Source organism: Equus przewalskii, chromosome 4 (genome assembly GCF_037783145.1).
Source record: "Equus przewalskii isolate Varuska chromosome 4, EquPr2, whole genome shotgun sequence".
NCBI lineage: Eukaryota > Metazoa > Chordata > Mammalia > Perissodactyla > Equidae > Equus > Equus przewalskii.
This window is the reverse complement of record NC_091834.1, coordinates 6,107,234-6,125,464: the sequence shown is the minus strand read 5'-3', so window position 1 is coordinate 6,125,464 and position 18,231 is coordinate 6,107,234. Positions and strand designations below refer to the sequence as shown.

Genomic DNA, 18,231 nt, shown 5'->3' with positions numbered 1-18,231 from the left:
CATCTTGTTTTGTCCTTGCCTTTCCTCACCCCCACCCCTGATGGATTGCTTTCAAACCAATCCTAAACACCATTATCATTTCATCTATAGAACTTCTGTACACATTGTTTCTTTTTATTTCAGATTCATGGGATTAACAGACGAGCCTCAGATGGATTTGCAGAGCAGAGAGTCCATCCAGAGAAAACCAGAGTGTTGTGGATTTGGAGGTCAGAGGAGACGGGGGACGGCAGTCGGCAGAGGCTGGGAGGAGGACAGGCGGCAGGTCTGAGCAACACCGGGAGTGGCAGAGAGAGGCCCAGAGGCACGGACGACGGCTGCAGTTTCCGGGGGGCACTTCCCCATCCGATGTCCAGAGCGGGGGTAAGGGGTGGTTATGGAGGAGTGCCAGGAGGGCCTGGTCCTGCCACCAGGCAGTACGACGTCGTCACCCAGAGCTGTCAGGAAGGGCGCCAGGAAAGTCAGTTTTGAGAGACTGAAATTTGTTCATTTCACTGTCAAAACCTTTATTTCCACTCAATTTGATAGAAACTTTTCTAAACCGTATTACACACTTCTCTGCTTCCTTCAGGAGAGATGTGCAGGGCACACTGAGCCTTCTCTTGGTGACTTACAAGCATCACCATAAAGGACAGTCTTGCGTTGACCTCAACTATAGTCATGCTTCCAGAGATTATTGAGAATTATTTTACATGTTGCTCCTAAACCAAACGGCCTCTAGATTTTTCTATCTTCTTTATTTTAATAAGATAAAGTGGGGCCAGTTCGGTGGCATAGTGGTTAAGTTCATGTGCTCCACTCAGTGGCCCAGGGTTCCCGGGTTTGGATCCTGGACATGGACCTATGTACCACCCATCAGGCCATGCTGTGGTGGCATCCCACATACAAAATAGAGGAAGATTGGCACAGATGTTAGCTCTGGTCCAATCTTCCTCACCAAAAAAAAAAGATAAAATGAAAGTAGGAGGGATTGTCTCTTCTCTCCAGTTGGCTGTCCTTTTTACAGCTATCAATGTCCCTAACCCTCAGACCCACCTCTGTTCTGCTTCTAACTTGGTGCTGCTAACCAGGCTGTGAGGATTGTTACACCTGTGTCTCAGGTAACAGTAAGCTGGCTCTGAGTAAGAATCCAAGGGGCTCACCTCCGAGGAAAGTGTATGATTTCGTGACATCTATTTTGCGTCTTCAAAGTCTCTTTGTGGTTTGCTTTTTTGTTCTTAGCCGAGTCCTGGGCGGCTACAGCTGCTGAGCGGGTGATATACTGCTTCTGTATTTGCTCACAGCTGTTTGACACAAGATCAGAAAAGAAGCTAAATCAGATCTCAGCATCTCCCAGAGAAAAGAAAATAGGGCAAGGCATAGGAGATGGGCAATAAACAGCCTGAAAAGATAGACACACCACATAAAAATGTCCTCCAGCTATCCCTGGGTCTTGGTAGGAGAGAATTTAGACCGAAATAGTAATTGTTAAAGTATGTTTTATCCAAAAAAAAAGTATAGCTAGAAAATAAGAGACACAGAACTTAACTTTACATAAGAACACATTGAACTACCTCAAAATCAGTAAGTCTAGGGGCAAAAAGAGGCTCATTCTATGAAGCGGATGAAAGACGCCTTCCCAAAACAAGAAACGAACCTTCACGTGCAGACAAGAGAGCAAGGCCAGAGGGCCTCAACGCCCCAGACGTCAGCTACAGGCCTCAGTCGCCCACAAGAAGGGCAGGTGGGCACCTGTCCAGGCACATTACTCCTCCCTCAGCAAGGAGACCCTGGGCTTTAGTTTTCTGACCGACAAGAGGTGTAGTTGGTGTGTTGGAAATGAGAGCATCTTAGGTGAGTTGTTCACGATGGTCTGGGGTCCCTAATTATTAGAGGCTGGAATGCAGGGCACTGCAGACAAGGGGCCTGGAAGGAGGAACCAAGGTTTTCAAACTGCAGGGAAAAGACTGAAGACATTTTGCAAACTGAGACCCTTGACCCTTACTGTGCAGCACAATCATCCGGGAACTTTTGTTCGTTGAATTTCCCTGATCGAGGCATCACTTATATAAATTGAACGTACGACACGTACGTTCACGTACGACACGTAAGACCTCACTTTGAAAATGAGTTTGGACAAATGCATGTGCTTCATGACTCACACCGCTATCAAGATATAGGACGCATCCATCACTCCAGAAAGATCCCCCGTGCACTTCACAGTCACTCACAGAACCGCCCTTCCTAGAGGCAACCTCTGTTCTGATTCCTTTTACTTTGCCTGTTCCAGAACTTCCTAAAAATGGAATCATATAGTCAGTACTCTTCTGGGTGTGGATTCTTTCGCTCAGCATCGTGACTTTGAGGTCCACCCATGTTGTAACGTGAGTCAATAGTTCTCTCCTCTTCTATCACTGAGTAGCATCCTTTTTGTATGGACGTACCACAATTTGCTCATTCCTCTTCTAGTTGAGGGACATTTGGATTGCTTCCAGTTTGGGGCTATTATTAATGAAGGTGCTAAGTCTTTAAGTGTACATAATTTCACTTCTCCTGGATAAAAACCCAGAAGTAGTGTTTCTGTCATTGGGTACGTGTATGTTCCAGTTTATGAGAAACTGCCAGACCAATGTCCTGTGGTCACACAATTTTGTCCTCCTGGCAGAAAAGGATGAGACTTCTAGTTGCCCTGCATCCTCATGTTGTCAGTTTTCTTAAAATTTTAGCTATTAGTGGATACCTCATTTTGGCTTTATTTTGCATTTCCCTGATAACTAATGATGTTAAACCCTTTTTCATGGGCTTATTGGCTATTTATATATTTTCCTTTGTGAAGTGCCCATTCAAGCTTTTTGGCCAATTTTTCAGTCGGGCTGTTTGTCTTTTTATTACTGAGTTTCAGGAATTGTTAAGAAATGCTTGATAGACGTCCTTTGTTGGATATATGTGTGGCAAATATTTTCTCCCAATCTGTGACTTGTTTCTTCTCTTTCTTAACAGTATCTTTGGATAAGCAGATGTTTTCAATTTTGATGAAGTCTATTTTAACACTTTTTTTTTTCCTTTTCTGATTATCTGGGGAACCTAAAAAAAATCCCCATGCCTGGGCCCTGCCCGAGGGATTTGCTTCAAATCCCAGGGTTGAAAACCTCAGCGCTAAAAGGAAATATGACTTAAAATACAGAGTTCTAAAAAAACAAAGTTCTGAAAATGTAATAAGGCATAATCCAAATGAACATCAAGGAGGCACCTAAAACCCCTCTGTGTCAGCGCAGGGAACGCCTCAGTGAGGAGGTGGAGAGAGGACCTTGTAAGAAGGACGGGACCAAGGAGAGCGGGGTGCTGCTACAGCTCTGCCCTCAGGCCTGTGAAATACTCAGAGAGCAAAAACGGGCCTCACGAAATAACATTTGGGGCAAGAAGATGAACAAGAAAGTCAGAGCCTGGAGTGGATGGGGGCGAGATGATGAACCACCCAGCTGTGGTTTTGCTTCTGTCTTTGCCGTCTGGGAGGAGAATCTCCGACACAGGAAAACAGAACACAGATGGTGAAGAGGGAGCAGAAGTTGAAGAGCAATGGAGAGGGAGCGAGGGAACCCCGGGCAGCTGTAAATGAGCTCGGGTCTCCAGGCCCCGCGACCTGCCGCCTGGGGAAATGCAAGACTCGGCAGAGGTAATTGAGGAAATTGTAATCTCTGAAAATGACGGAGCAAGAAACGGTGCCAGAAAACCCACAGTCAGAAAATGCTCCAAGTTTCAAAAACGGGGCTGTCAGAAACTGTCAGGTCACGGCAATGTCCAGCATCTGCCCCGGGGATGTGCCCCTTGAAGACTGGGCAGCCCCAGGCCGCTGTCCGGGAAGCTCAGAACCGCCTGGCCCACAGAAAAGCAGGTTGGACCTCAAATCCAGTTGACAGGACTCCTCTCTGGGATGAATCCTACGAACAAAGGTCTCGGCCCAGCCCCGCTTCACTACCCTGTTAGCTTCTTCTATGTGAGAAATGAGCCTGTCATGAGTTCTTTACACTGACTGAGCACCTTCGATATGCTAGGCTAGTGTTTCTCAAATTCGAAAATTCTCAAGTCCTCAAGAAGACGTGCTCAGCCCAGACAGAGATGCAGAGGCCCCGGTAGAAAAGCACCGGATTGGAAGTCAAGAGCTGGTGAGTGGAGAAATAAACTGGTCCATCCAGACGATGGGCCATTCCTCAGCAATAAAGCGCAATGAGCTGTCAGTCAGGAAAGACACGAAGGAGCCTTAAATGCACCTTACTAAGTGAAAGAAGCCAATCTGAAAAGGCTACGTACCACATGATTCCAACCATGTGACCTTCTGGAAAAGGCAAAACTACAGAGACAACACAAAGATCATGGTTGCCAGGGGTTGGGGAGGAAAGGAGAGATGAACGAGTGGAGCATAGAGGGCACTGGAATATTCTGGGCGATACAATAATGGTGGATACATGTTATTACATGTTTGTCCAAACCCACAGAATGCACAGCAGCAAGAGTGAGCCCTGGTGTAAACTGTGGCCTTTGGATGATACGATGTGTCCGTGCAGGTTCATTGATGGTAACAATTGTACCCTTCTGGTGGAGGATGTTGATAGTGGGGGAGGCTGTGCATGTGTGGAGCAGGGGGTACACGGGAATTCTGTGCTTTCTGACCAATTTTGCTATGAACCTAAAACTGCTTTAAAAAATAAAGCCTATGTTTTAAAAATGGAAGTTGAGAACAAGAAACAAAATTTGTGTAGAGAACGTTTGGACCCCTGAAACTGCATCCGTAAACCCGGCTGAAGAAACAGTGTGTGAGGTGCTCCATATGCATTATTTCTAATTCTTAAAGTCACCTGAAGGATATATATTATTATTCTAATTTTAGAGACGATTTAACTGGGACAGGTTTAAGCATGTTGACCCAAATCACATTGCTAATGACTGACAGGACAGGATTAAACTCAAGCTCTTCCAAGTGAATGAAAAACCCGTGCTCTTGAACAAGACTGCCGCTGCCTCCCACTGCGACCTCAGCTCGCCTGCTGTGGACTCCCCAGGCTTCCGTTCCACCTCAGTCCTTTCTCAGCCTGGGTTTGTCTGCACGCTTCTCCTTCATCCCAGCTCTGTCGCTGCCAGGAACCCTGACACACCCTCAGCCCGGTCCCTGGTCTTAACTCCCAGCCCGGCTGATCAAATGCTCGCCAGCCTCGTTCTAAGCTGGCCAGCCCCTTAACCAGCGTTCCTTCTCCTCCCGCTGTGATCCTACCCTTAGCCTCACCTGCATCCCCAGCCCTGCCCAGCCCAGCTGCAGGAATCGGGGCCCTGCCCTGGTTCAAGGCCCAATCACGGCAGGTTGAGCTGTGAAATGGAAGAAATCATGGCCCCTTCTGGGCAGCCAGAGGAGACCGAGTGGACCAAAGAGACTAGGAGGCGATGTTGTCATTTTATCTAATCAATTATAGACCAACGTTGGAAACCATCTACGAATTTGAGGTGCTTTGTGAAGAGGCTTCTACTCCCATCTCTGGTGCCTTTGGGGACGAGTAGATATAATGTCAATGCCTTGAGTGGTAGCTCTTAAGGAACAGAAGAAAGGCAGCAATCATCAGCTCCCTCACAAAGTCAAAGATGTGAGCCCAATTTTGGCATTGTTAGAGGAACAACTCTCCGTGAATTACCGCATCAACGACGCCTGTATCATGATTTCCTCTCTTCCCTAAGATACGGGAGAAGGTGGTCCATACTCATCTGGGAGCCAGTTTCAGTAACGCTGTTGTTCTGTGTCCAAAGATGGGTAGCGATATCTGCTACCTGTTTAAATACGTTCTGGAATTTTGGATAATGTATATCTATAATATGATATTTAAACTTTTTAATGAGTTCATTTTAAATGTAATTACCATTCTAACTTTGTCTGTGAAGTTCGTAGTAAACCTGTTATTATATGGAAAAAAGTGGACAAACAGTCAGCCAGCCCGTGGGAGTTAGAATTGGTGGGCATAACTCCAGCGTTTCTCATGGCAGCTAGTCCATCTTTTCCCTATGAAGGTGAAGCAATGACTTCTGGAAGCCAAGCAGGTGCTATGCCATAGCAAAATAAAGGATGGTTAACTGAGCTCCATCTCCCAGAGTCCTAGCCGTGGTCTACTGAGGGACCTTGAAGAGCCTGGTGGGGCTCAAGGGCATTCTCTTCTGAGCCAAGGCTAACGCCATGACTGTCACGGCCATTGATAACTTCATATTTGAGAGCTGAGAATAAGGTCAGCCCTCAGAAGCTGTGATCCTGACTTCTTTGCTCACCATGAGCATTACCACCAGCCACACACTGGTGGGCACTGGGGTACCGATTCCATGGTACCCACCCACTGCCCCCACAAACACTTCATCAAGACCGAGTTTTTCACAATGATGTCTTTTCCATTTGTCTTCTTTGGTCCACTTTGTGAAAAAATAAAAACCAGAGAGCTAAGGCTATCCAATGTCTGGAAGGGTTTCAAGGCCACAGTCGTGCATGGCTGCTGCCTAATTCACTAGGCCAGTTGTTGGTGGACGTGCTCTCCACCCAATTACACTTTCACCACCTACCCAGATAAGTGAGGGATACAAGCAGACACAACAGCCTTGTGGACTCAGCCGAACCACTAAGCAAGCTTTCTGTGCTGACCAGGCAACAATTTTATTATCATCCGGCTTCATACGGAATTGCCTACAAGCTAAGAATGCACTGATTAGTGGACATGGATATTCCATCCTCTTAACAGCTATATTTCCAAAATAATTTCTTTAATAATCCTCCACTCTATAAAAAGTGAATTAGTCCTATTGCTGTTAACAATTACCACAAACGTAGCAGGTTCCACAGCAAAAAATTACTACCTTAGAGTTCAGTAGGTCAGAAGTTTAAAATCAAGGTGTGGACAGGGCTGTATTTTTTCCAGGCTCTGCAGGAGAATCTCTCTCCTTGCCTTTTCCAGCATCTCGAGGCAGTCTGCATCCCTTGGCTCCCGGCCCCTGCCTCCATCTTCAAAGCCAGCTGTGCCACAGCTCTCTGACCCTGCTTGTTTGGTCATATTTCTCTCTGTGACCACAACTGGGAAAGTTTCTCCACTTTTAAGGACTCTTTTGACTACATTGGGCCCACCCAGATAATTCAGGATAATCTCCCCACCTCAAAATCCTTAACTTAGTCATATCTTCAAAGACCCTTTTCCCACATAAAGTAACATATCCATAGACTCTGGGGATTATGACACGGACGTCTTTGGGGGCCATTATTCTGCCTACCACAAAGGTAAAGGGTAACCTTAATGCCATTTATACTTTAAGTACCTCTCATAATCCCGGAGTTTGTGAATGAGAGTTTCTAAGATTGGTATCATATATTTCAAAAGACCATCTTTCATTCGTTAGACTTAGCGTCATCGCAGAACAAATTACTTGTCAAAGAGTATGCGCTGAAGCCGACACTATGTAGGGGACAGTGGTACATGATCTTTTAGGGAAATGTTTCAAGTATATTTAATTTCTCACCCTTGTCCCGAAGGCCTTGACATCCCTCTGGATTTACGGGTTAAATACAAAACTGCAAAAGCACGTATTTTTTAACCAGTGGAAGTCAAATTTCTGGGCCATATCAACTTTAAGCATGACATCCAGATGGATGAACGTCATCTTTTGTCATTTCCAAGATCATCATTATTTCTATTTTGAGGACCTCCCACAAAAAATAGCTACCAAAAATTTACAACTTTCAAGAGTCATCCACCGGATCTCTGAAGACCTGAAGAAATGACTTACCTCTGTTCTGACCCACAGCAGCCTTTCCTGGGAGGGAGAGGACCCCTTCAGCATCCTATCCTCACCTGGTCTAAAAGCCACCAGCATGGTGACTCGGCAGGACTTTCCACAAATTCTTCTTCTCCATAGAGAGCTATACCAGTACCATCCAGCAGAACTTTCTTCCATGACGAAAATGTTCTGTAATCAGCACTTTTCAATGCAGTAGCCACTAGCTACACATGGCTACTGAGCACTTGAAATGTCATGAGTGTGACTAAGCAATTGAAGCTTTTTCTGATTAATCAATTTGAATTTAATATAAACAGTTGCGTGTGGCTACTGGCTACCATATTGGACAGGGCAGATCTAAACCCTCTGAGAAAAACGAGAACTTGGCCATCAAAGGCATGTTTTGATCCTGTGGATCCCATCTAGAAGGAGAGGGATCAGGCACTCCATCCTACTGTGCATGGACCACTGCGAACTCAAGCATTTCCAGAGTCTGAGAGGCTCCAACTAAGCATCAAACCCATTGACTCAACACCAACGCACACAGCATCCTGAGCACCCAGAGCCAAAGGTTTTCTGTTCCGGCTCACAGGACTGACCACCCGGCCCTGTTCAAGGCAGGAGGGTCGATGAGTAAGAATGCCCACATTCTCGCCAAAAAGAAATGTGCCACAACTCAGCCTCGCTGACTTTGTATCTCTCAACAGAGAGCAGCCGCAAAGGCACAGCCCATGGCCACTGCTTGGCCCCTGAGCCAATCACAGGGCACACTTTCTCTCTGACCCCCAACACTCACATCCAGCATCCATGCCTTACCTCTCAGTTTGCACCCGCCATTACATTCTGTAAATTGGAACTTTCAGCAGTTCTAGAAGGAGATGCCTACAAAAAATGGACATATTCAAGGAGGGTTCCTGGGTCAACTCTCCATTCAGTCCCTGCCATATGCCCAGTAACCCAACGTAGTAACTGGGTCATGGGTGGAACTGGTATCACCCTGAACTCCCTTAGGTGGAGCCTTTCACTACAACTGGCTACGCGGCGGGGCGGGGGGGGGGGGGGGGCGGCTACAACTGCCCAGATGTGCATATGAAATGCATTTCTTTTTTATGCATCTCCCGATGGGGTTGCTTCAGCACTACGGCCTCAGTTTATACCCCAATGTTTGCAAAGAGGACGTTACAGGTGACTTTTCTTCTGTGCTTTCCTACCACCATCACCAAGCTGTCACTGGTTCTTACAGTTACGTTTTCCCTATGACGCCCATTTGTTGTGCTACATTTACCCCAGTTCCCGCCAGCCCGAAAATCTCTTAAAGCCACTATGATAGGAATAACTACCAGTACAAATGTCCTGTTGGCAGGCCAGTTTGTACATAATCTTACACCAGGTCAGGTCTGCGTACAAGACTAGGTTGAAGAAACTGTCTTCCTGGAGAAACTCTCCACGTCAGGAACCTAGTATAGATATTCACCAAAATCTCCCAATTCACCCAATTCTTCCATATACCCCAAACTCTAAGAAGATGAACAACACTTCTCTAGTCCTATTTCCCATTGCCTAGGTCATCCATTCTGGCAGACTGGAGCCATCGGTACTCCCCAGCTCCCAAATCCACCCCCGTCTTCATCATCCCCTCCTCTTGGCCACCTAGCTTGAGGCCATGTCACAGCCATAGCAGCCAGATGCCTTCTATCCTGCTCAAAGATACTAAAAAGCTTCCGTTCCCTGTGAACTAGGAGATGTGACCCAGTATTGTCCTTCTTGTATACATGACCTTTAAATACCGATGCCCTTCTGTCACCAGTAAGTATCATGACCCAATAGACTGAGCCTTAGTCAGGCGAAAATGAGGCCTAAGATAGAGACCATCTAAAGGGCTGGTCTTTAAAAAGGGCTGTTCCCTCATCAATACGGAATGTATGAACAACTGGATTCAACAAACTTTCTTCTTCACCTGTATGTGCCAAGCACTTTTTGTTGTCAGTGCCGTCAAGTGGATTCCGACACCTATTGACCCGTGTGCTGCAGAGCAGAACCCTGCATGGTCTTTTCACCTTCCGGTGCTGTATCAAACAATGCTTTGCTGCTATTCGTAGGGTGTTCGTGGCCAATTTCTTTCAGAAGTGGGTGGCCAGGTCCTTCTTCCTAGTCTGTCTAGCCTGGCAGCTCTGCTGAAAACTGTCCATCATGGTGACCCTGCTGGTATTTGAAATAACAGTGGCAGAGCTTTCAGCATCACAGCAACATGCAGCTGCCACAGTGTGACAACCGACAGACAAGTGGTGTGGTTCCCTGACCGGGAAATGAACCCAGAAACGAACCTTAACCACTAGACTACAAGGGCTGGCTGCTAAGTACTAGGGATCCCAAGATATTTTCTGGCCCTCAAGAAGCTCACAACCTGGAGAGGAAACCAGCAAATAAATCACTTATTACAACACAGAGTAATATCCTATGAAAGAAATAAAATAAGGGTACTCAGAGAAGGCCATGCTCTTCACAAGGGGAAGGGGCAGCAGGTGGCAGGCGGGGAAGACATGCTGAGTGGAGCAGCAATTACTCAGGTGGATGGGGGTAAGGTGGGGACAGAGACTTCTGGCAGCAGGAGCAATATGTTCAATAGCATAAAAGAGAGCGCCTACAATGTGACCACCCAGAACATGGACGCGTGCAGCCCGAGGCGTGCGAGATGAGGTGGGAGGGAGTGGGAGGGGAGGCAGGCCCAGGGAGGGGCAGCTATTTCATGCCAAACTGCTTGACTTTATCCTGAAGGTCATAGCAAAACCACTGAAGGATTTTTAAGCAGGGGAAAGATCAGATGAAGTTTGTGTTCCAAAATAAGGACTGAATCTACCGGTGTTGAGACTGAATGGGAAGTCAAATCTGGAGGCAAGGGGACCAGTGAGGTGGCTGTGAGGCGATTCAAGAATGAGATGACAGGGGCTGGCCTGGTGGCACAGTGGTTAAGTGCACACGTTCCACTTTGGCAGCCCAGGGTTCACCAGTTCGTATCCCGGGTGCGGGTCTACATACTGCTTGGCAAGCCATGCTGTGGCAGGTGTCCCACATATAAAGTAGAGGAAGATGGGCACAGATGTTAGCTCAGGGCTAACCTTCCTCGAAAAAAAAAAAAAAAGAAAGAAAGAAAAGAATGAGCTGACAGTGGCCAGGGGGATGACAGAGCAGTGGAGAGACAGAGGCAGTTTTAGAGCTATTAGAGGTAGAAATGATAGGGCTCGGTGATTCAACTGGCTACGGGGAGGCAGAGGCAGCTGGAGGACTCTGTGAGCACCCCCAGGTTGCTGGTTTGGACAGTTGGGTGGTTAGTGTCATTTGCTGAGATGGGAAGTGACGTTGTCTCGTTACAAGCCCCAGTGAGGCAGCTCACTTCCCGAGACCAATCCTCACTCTGAACTTCCATTAGCTTCACCTCCCCCAGCCTTGGGCTTTCTTGGTTTCTTGCTTTCAGTCAAACACTGTCTCCAGCCTTCCCTGGCCCGCTGGTTTGCTCCTTGAAGGAAGATCTGTCTTTATTCCATTCTTGCTCTCTCCCTGCGCCCGATGCACTCTTAGGGTAGATTCTTCAGTTCCCCTCTCTGCCCACTAGTCAACTCTCCACTCTAATTAACCAGACTCCACACCTACACACTTAACCGACCCACCCACCTCACCACTGAGCTGCCTTCACGCACCACCCTGTTGGCCTTGGCCCTGCCAGCCCCTCCAGGTGCCACTGCAACACATCCCAGCCTGAACCCTGCCCCTTTCAGAGTCACTCAGAGCCTGACCAAAAAAGCAAGTTGCTATAGGTCCACAGCAAAATCTAGAATAGACTATAAAAGAGACGTTTTGTGAACCTTAAGGGGGAAAGGTGATGAGAAGTAGGAACTCACACTGGGTTTGCTAAGAAGAAAAGTAAACACTTCCCCTTTTGGATAGGCTTACTGATTTAATTAACCAGGAAAATGCTGTGGACAGAAAGGTGTTTGACCAAATTTCTCACGTCCTTATAGACAAGACTGGATGGTACTACAATGAGGTGTGCTCCCCTTTGGTTGAATAATTGCCGCCCAGGAGTATTCATTCATTGACTGGTTGGTTGGTTCACCTTCAGGTACTCAGAGACTCTGTCCTTGGTCCTGTCTTCAACAAGACTTTTATCAATGATTTGGACAAAAAGAGACGTTATAGCTATTAAAATATGAGAATGACATTGTGCTAGATAGTTTAACGGGTCACGCAATTGGGAGGCCAACGGGTCCATATCACAGTTGGAATGAGGTCACAACCAACAAGAAAAATAGTGGGGATAGATAGGAAGTCCTTCTTTTAAGATCAAGAAAGCCATCTGCAAGGATGCACAATGAACGAAACCTGAATCGACAGCAGTTTGTTAAAACAAAGAAAAACTAAGAGTTTTCTTGCCTACAAGGTCAAAATGAACAAAGAGACCTACTCAGCGCTCCAAGCCTACGACTGGGGGGAGGGCGCAGTCATTGCACATGGCATCCAGAGCAAAGGAGGCAGTGTTCCCTCTGCTGTGAACACAACATCCAGCCGTCCGTGGCACGCTCAAGAGGGGCTTGGTGAATTCGACTGTGGCTGCCTCTAGAGAGCAGAATGGGGGGGGGGGGGCAATTTTATACACTTCAATTTAATACTCATTTAACATCTATTTGTCTTCATTTAAAGCCAAAGAAAGGAAAAGTCGGGGGTATAATACGTTAATTACAAGTGCAGGGGCCAGCCCAGTGGTGCAGTGGTTAAGTTCGCACATTCTGATTCGGCAGCCTGGGGTTCACAGGTTTGGATCCCGGGTGTGGACATGGCACTGCTCATTAAGCCATGCTGTGGTAGGCATCCCACGTATAAAGTTGAGGAAGATGGGCATGGGTGTTAGTTCAGGGCCAGTCTTCCTCAGCAAAAAGAGGAGGATTGGCAGCAGATGTTAGCTCAGGGCTAATCTTCCTCTAAAAAAAAAAAGTGCAGAATTTGGAGTCAGATTGTTCAAATTTCAATTCAGCTACTTATTAGTAGGAACCAGGGCACGCCACTTAACTTGACTGGCCCTCGGTCATCTCAAACATGGGAAGAGAGCTACTCCATAAAGTTCTCATGAGAGATCATCTGAAAGACATACCTAAACTCACTGCAACTGCATTCAGAGGTGGACAACCAGGACCAAGAGCCCAGAAATGGAAAGAGAGATCCCGAGAAGGGAACACTAGCTGTCTTCCAGTGTTTGGGGAAAAGGCAGGAATCACTTTTTTCTGTGCTGCTCTAAAAGGCATAATTGAGACCACTAGATACAAGCCTGTGTGGTGGAAACACCTTTCAATTCACCATCAGGAAGAGCTCTTTCAGCTCAGGCACCTTGTGAAAGTAGCAAGTGCCCCATGGCCTGGAGGATTCCAGTGCAGGCTGCGTCACCACCTGCCGGAGATGACATTCCAGGGAGTCTTGGCCTGGGAGCCTGGTTAGGTTGGTGGATCTGAAACCTGCTGATCACGAGAAGCACAAGGAGAGCTTTAAAAATGCAGGTGTTGGGGCCCCTGGGTTGGTGGACACGGGCAGGTGCTGGGAGGGTGGCGCCTGGAGAGGGCACGGAAGCTCCATACCCCTTCCCACAGGCCTCGCCTGATGCATCGCTTCCATCTGGATGTTCCTAGAGCCTTTTATAATAAACTGATGACCTAGCAAATTAAGAAAACCCAAACAAACAAAATGCAGGTTTCATGTCCACACACAGTCCTAGTGAATCAGAACAGGTGCGGGGACAAGAATAGGCACTGGAGAAAAGTGTGCCACGAGATTCTGATGAAAAGTCAGGCTTGGAAACCCATGGGTTGTGCTCTGTCTGTTTCCTTGAGTTTAAGAATCCATGACGTGATATACGCTGAGTTGAATTTTGAAGAGTGAAGCTACAGTAAACAAGGGCCAGAGTGTCTTCGTAGGAAATGGGGAAAGGGAAAGAGCATAAAAGGTGGGTTACCGCGTCCCTGTGACACCCAAGGCACGGCCAGGATACAAGGACTCCTCGTCCAGTAGATGACGTGGATCCGTGGGAAATGTAGGTACGTGTCAACTCTCTGCCAACCGGCAGTATAAATTCCCTTTGAAACTCGTAGTCACAAACAAGCCCTCCCCAGTAGATACATATGGCATCCTCTGTTCTGAGAGGTGAGCTAGTTCTTAGACAAAGCTGGAGACAGAGGGAGACATCAAGAGGTTGTGGTCAATGAAGGGAACAGAGGAGGGGGCAGCCTTTGTCACCTTTTAACTAGAATGAGATGTCATTTTGGGTAGCAAGACATTTAAGAAATGCCGCTAATTGCTTGTTGCCATCACTGATTTGAAGAAGGTGGACAAGCAGGAAATGGACTTTTAAAATGAGCCATCTCCAAAAATTAAGGCGGAGTACCGAGACCTAGTGGGGAGCAGGTTAGAGCATTAAACACTAGTCAAGTGTTAACTGCAATGACAAGCACTTCCCTAGTCATCTTAACTGGGTAAGCACCTCCTAGTTATAATATTGAGATACTGGCTTCTTCTCGGAGCAGCATTTCCCAACTTTGTACGGAGGACGACGCAAAGAACTCGCGAATGCAAATGTGCGCCAAATATCGCGTGTCGCTGGATGGATTTGTCCCCTGGATATTTTTACTACTATTTTTGAAATTGATGTAGATGCTACTGTAATTAATAAAGTACATACACAGTTATTTAAGAGGCTTACTGAACTCATGGCAGCTTTTCATCACCAAGAATGGTCCCAGTCAATGGGGACCAAATCACAAACACTACCATCTGGGGATGCACAGACCTCCTGCTTGAAAGAGTGAAAACCGAGCTCCGTAGCTTACGAAGGCCTATTTGTGTTCACGTTTCTCCCATGCACTCTACAAATAGCTTTTCCTGGGCTCGTCTCGAGCTGGCTCTTCTGGAGCCAACAGGAAATGGGACGGGAGCACAGAGAGAGGCTGGAGGAAAGAGCAATGATTTTGCTGCCTTCCTTTGGAGATGTGGGGGTGGTCTGCTTCCCCCCACGTGGAAATCTTCATACGTTTTCCCAGCAAAGAGAACTCTCTGAGGCTGCCAACATAACTGAAATAAAGTGTAATTTAGTTTAAAAAAAAACCTCTGCTGTTAGAACACCGAAGAATTATTGGGAAGAGGGATTGTCTGAATTATTCACTGCTTCAAAAAGTAATCATTGATTTTCTACAACGTGCAAGGTTTGTAAACTGCCCTCCAGCAGTTTACAAGATAGCGAGGATGCTACCAGGAGAGGAACAGAAAAGGAATGTTATGCACGGGAAAAAGCTCGACACTGTAATTCATTAGTTTATATTAAATTAGATTATAGCTACACAATTTATAAACCTTTTTCAAATGATGAAATTCAGTGCTGGCAACTTGTTGAAAATGACACACCCACACCATGTGGTGGCAGTGTGAATTGACACAATCCTTAACCAAAGAGATCTGAGGGTGTGTTCAAGAGCCTTAAAATATTCAGACCCCTTGATCCAGTAAATTTACGGGAATTTTATTTTAAGTAAATAAGCCAAAGGAAGTTAAAAGTTATATGCAGAAATATTTTCATTGAGTACAATTTCTAATATTGTAAATTTGGAAGCAATCAAAAGGATTAACAACAGAGGAATATTACAGTAAACTACAGTAGGGCTACTCAATGAAATACGATGAAGCCATTAAAAGGTCAATAACAAAGAATTACAGAAACACGACAAATGCAGAAGATAAAGTACTGAGTGAAAGCAAGCAGAATATAAAATTGTATCTAAGCCCTAATTATAGTTGAATAAAAATATATTACCTGCGTTACCTACAAATAAGGACTGAACAGAAATACAAAAAAATCCAAATGATTTTATGTATCATCAGGAATTTGTGCATGAATTTTATGTTTTTATCTTAGAGTATATTTATATCGTTATAAAAGGAAGTGCAAAAAGGATTTCTACCAGGCTCACAACCTCCTGCGCTTCCAGATTATGGATTTGAGGGGCTATTAAAATTAATTTCCAATCTAAATATGTCCCTCCTCTCGGGGAGAGGGAGAAAATTGAGCTTACAGTACAAGACTCTGCAGTGCTGGGGTTTCACACAGACAAGTCCCTGGGTCTCCCTTCCAGTCTGGAAGGGGATGCAAAGAGATGCATGATGACTAAACTGTCTGACACTGTTGTAACAGGGTAACTGGCGTGTTTCATTTAAGCCTCACAAAGCCCCTATGAAGCGTTCTTTCCGTAGGGGAAAACAGACTCCTACTTTCCATAGGCAAAAACAAAGGCTCAGCGGGGCTGGCCCCGTGGCCGAGTGGTTAAGTTCGCACACTCCGCTGCAGGCGGCCCAGTGTTTCGTTGGTTCGAATCCTGGGCGCGGACATGGCACTGCTCATCGGACCACGCTGAGGCAGCGTCCCACATGCCACAACTAGAAGAACCCACAACGAAGAATACACAACTATGTACCGGGGGGCTTTGGGGAGAAAAAGGAAAAAAATAGAATCTTTAAAAAAAAAAAAAAAAAAAAGGCTCAGAGAGGTTATGTGGTTTGCCCATGGTCACACAGCTAGATGGTAGTGGAGCCAATTTTCAAACTGATTGCAAAGCCTCCTCGTTCTCCTCAACACTCCCCTTCCAAGCCGATTTGGGAGAAGATGAAGGCACATTGTCTGTGATGAAGTTCAAGTCAGTTTGCACAGAGGTCCTCAGCCAGTTTGGCCCTGGAGATTTTAGGCCAGTTCTCAATCCTGGTTGTGCGTTAGAATCATCAAGGGGTGAATTTTAAAATTTTGGGGGCCTAGCCCTCACCTCCAGAGATTTCGATTTAATTGGTCTTAGGTGCAGCTGGACCAGGGTATGGGGTAAAAAACTCCCAGGTGACTCTTCAGGCAAGGGGGGCCGGGACCCACTGGGTTAGGCCCTCTGCACGTCCTGCCCTCCTCCTGTAAACCCTTCCCCCAGCCCCACAAGTTGAATTAGAACAGCACTCCATTCACTCTTTTTATTTTTTATTGCGGTAAAATACACGTAACACAGAATTGACCCTTTTAAAGCGTAAATACAGCGGTACTAAGTCCATTCACAATGTTGTGCATTGTGTCCATCATCACTGTCTAGTTCCAGAACTTTTCATCATCCAAATAGAAACCCAAGAAGAAGTCACTCCCCATTCCCTCCCACGCCTAACTCCCGGCAACCACCAGTTTGCCTTCTGTCTCTATGAATTTGCTTACTCTGAACACTTCATACAAATGAGATTAAGCAATACGTGGCCTCATGTGATGGCTTCTTTCAGTTAGCATAATGTTTTCAAGGTTCATCTACGTTGAAGTACGTCATTTCTTTTTATGGGTGAACAATATTCCATTGGATGGATATACCACATTTTATTTGACATTCATCTGTCGATGGACATTTGGGTTGTTTCCATCTTTTGACTTCCATTCACTCTTCTTCCCAAATCTGAAGTTCCCTAGGGCACACCTTTCCAGACACAAGAACTGGAGAGGAAAAGCTTTATAAGTTAACCATGGGGCTCTGGAGTAGACCGGTGCTTCTCCAAGTGTGATCTCCCACCAGCAGCGGCAGCATCACCAAGGAACTTGCTAGAAATGCAAATTCTCCACCTCTGCCTCAGATGTACTGAATCCAAATCTCGGGGGGCAGGGAGTTATAAAACTCTGAGTTGTAACCATTCCTCCAGGTGCTCAGACACAGGCTGAAGTTTGAGACACACTGGTGTATGTGACACTGGCGTGGGGTTCGAACACTAGGCGTTTTGCTGCCTTCTCTCAGTCAAGGCTGCCCACACTGCGGACGAAGCACCTTTGGAGCAGCGCGGTCCAGCGCTGGGCAGCCTCCCTGTCTGTCTGGACCCGAGATGCTAGAGTCACTGAGTTCAGCTGGTGCACAAGACACCTTCAAGTCTCACAGCTCCCGGTAATCAACAAACACACGTTGTAAGAAATAGACGTAATTAGAGAGCTGCGTTCTAGCAGTTTACGTTCTTGAGTGTCTCGTACACAGGGACCAGAAATCAACACGATCCCTTCAAAATGTTACCAGGAACCAACTGGCAGGGTCTCCACAGCTGGCTTTCTGCTTCTCCTTCTCATCTGGGCAGGATCCCTGCTCGTCCCACCAGCCTGGACTCCTGCTGACCGCTCAGTCCTTTGGCTCACGCGTCATGCCACCTCCATGCCTCTGCTCAGGCTGCTCCTCCTCCCTCTGGCGCCCGCTTACTCACTCTCCATTCATCCAACCCCGTTCACCCCTCATCGCTCAATCCAGCCTTCACCTCTCCTCCAGGAAGCCTGGTGGGGCCACCCCAGCCAACAGCCGTCTCCTCTTCTCCTGCTTTATTTTCAAGACCGCTATTCCTTACGCAACTACAGCGTGGCCATCTCCTGCTTCCGGTCATTTGTAAAAG

General features: G+C 46.6%; 1 protein-coding gene and 1 long non-coding RNA gene across 4 annotated transcripts in view; both read right to left on the bottom strand.

Moving 5' to 3' along the window:
• The window catches only part of CDHR3 (cadherin related family member 3), a 129,516-nt gene that overhangs the window by 81,246 nt on the left and 30,039 nt on the right, over window positions 1-18,231 (bottom strand). The gene's annotated exons all lie outside the window — the stretch shown is intronic.
• On the bottom strand, window positions 94-1,283 carry LOC139082980 (uncharacterized). The gene is made up of 2 exons (XR_011539405.1): window positions 1,143-1,283; window positions 94-437 (listed from the first exon to the last, which is right to left on the bottom strand). It is a non-coding gene; the product is annotated as an uncharacterized lncRNA (long non-coding RNA).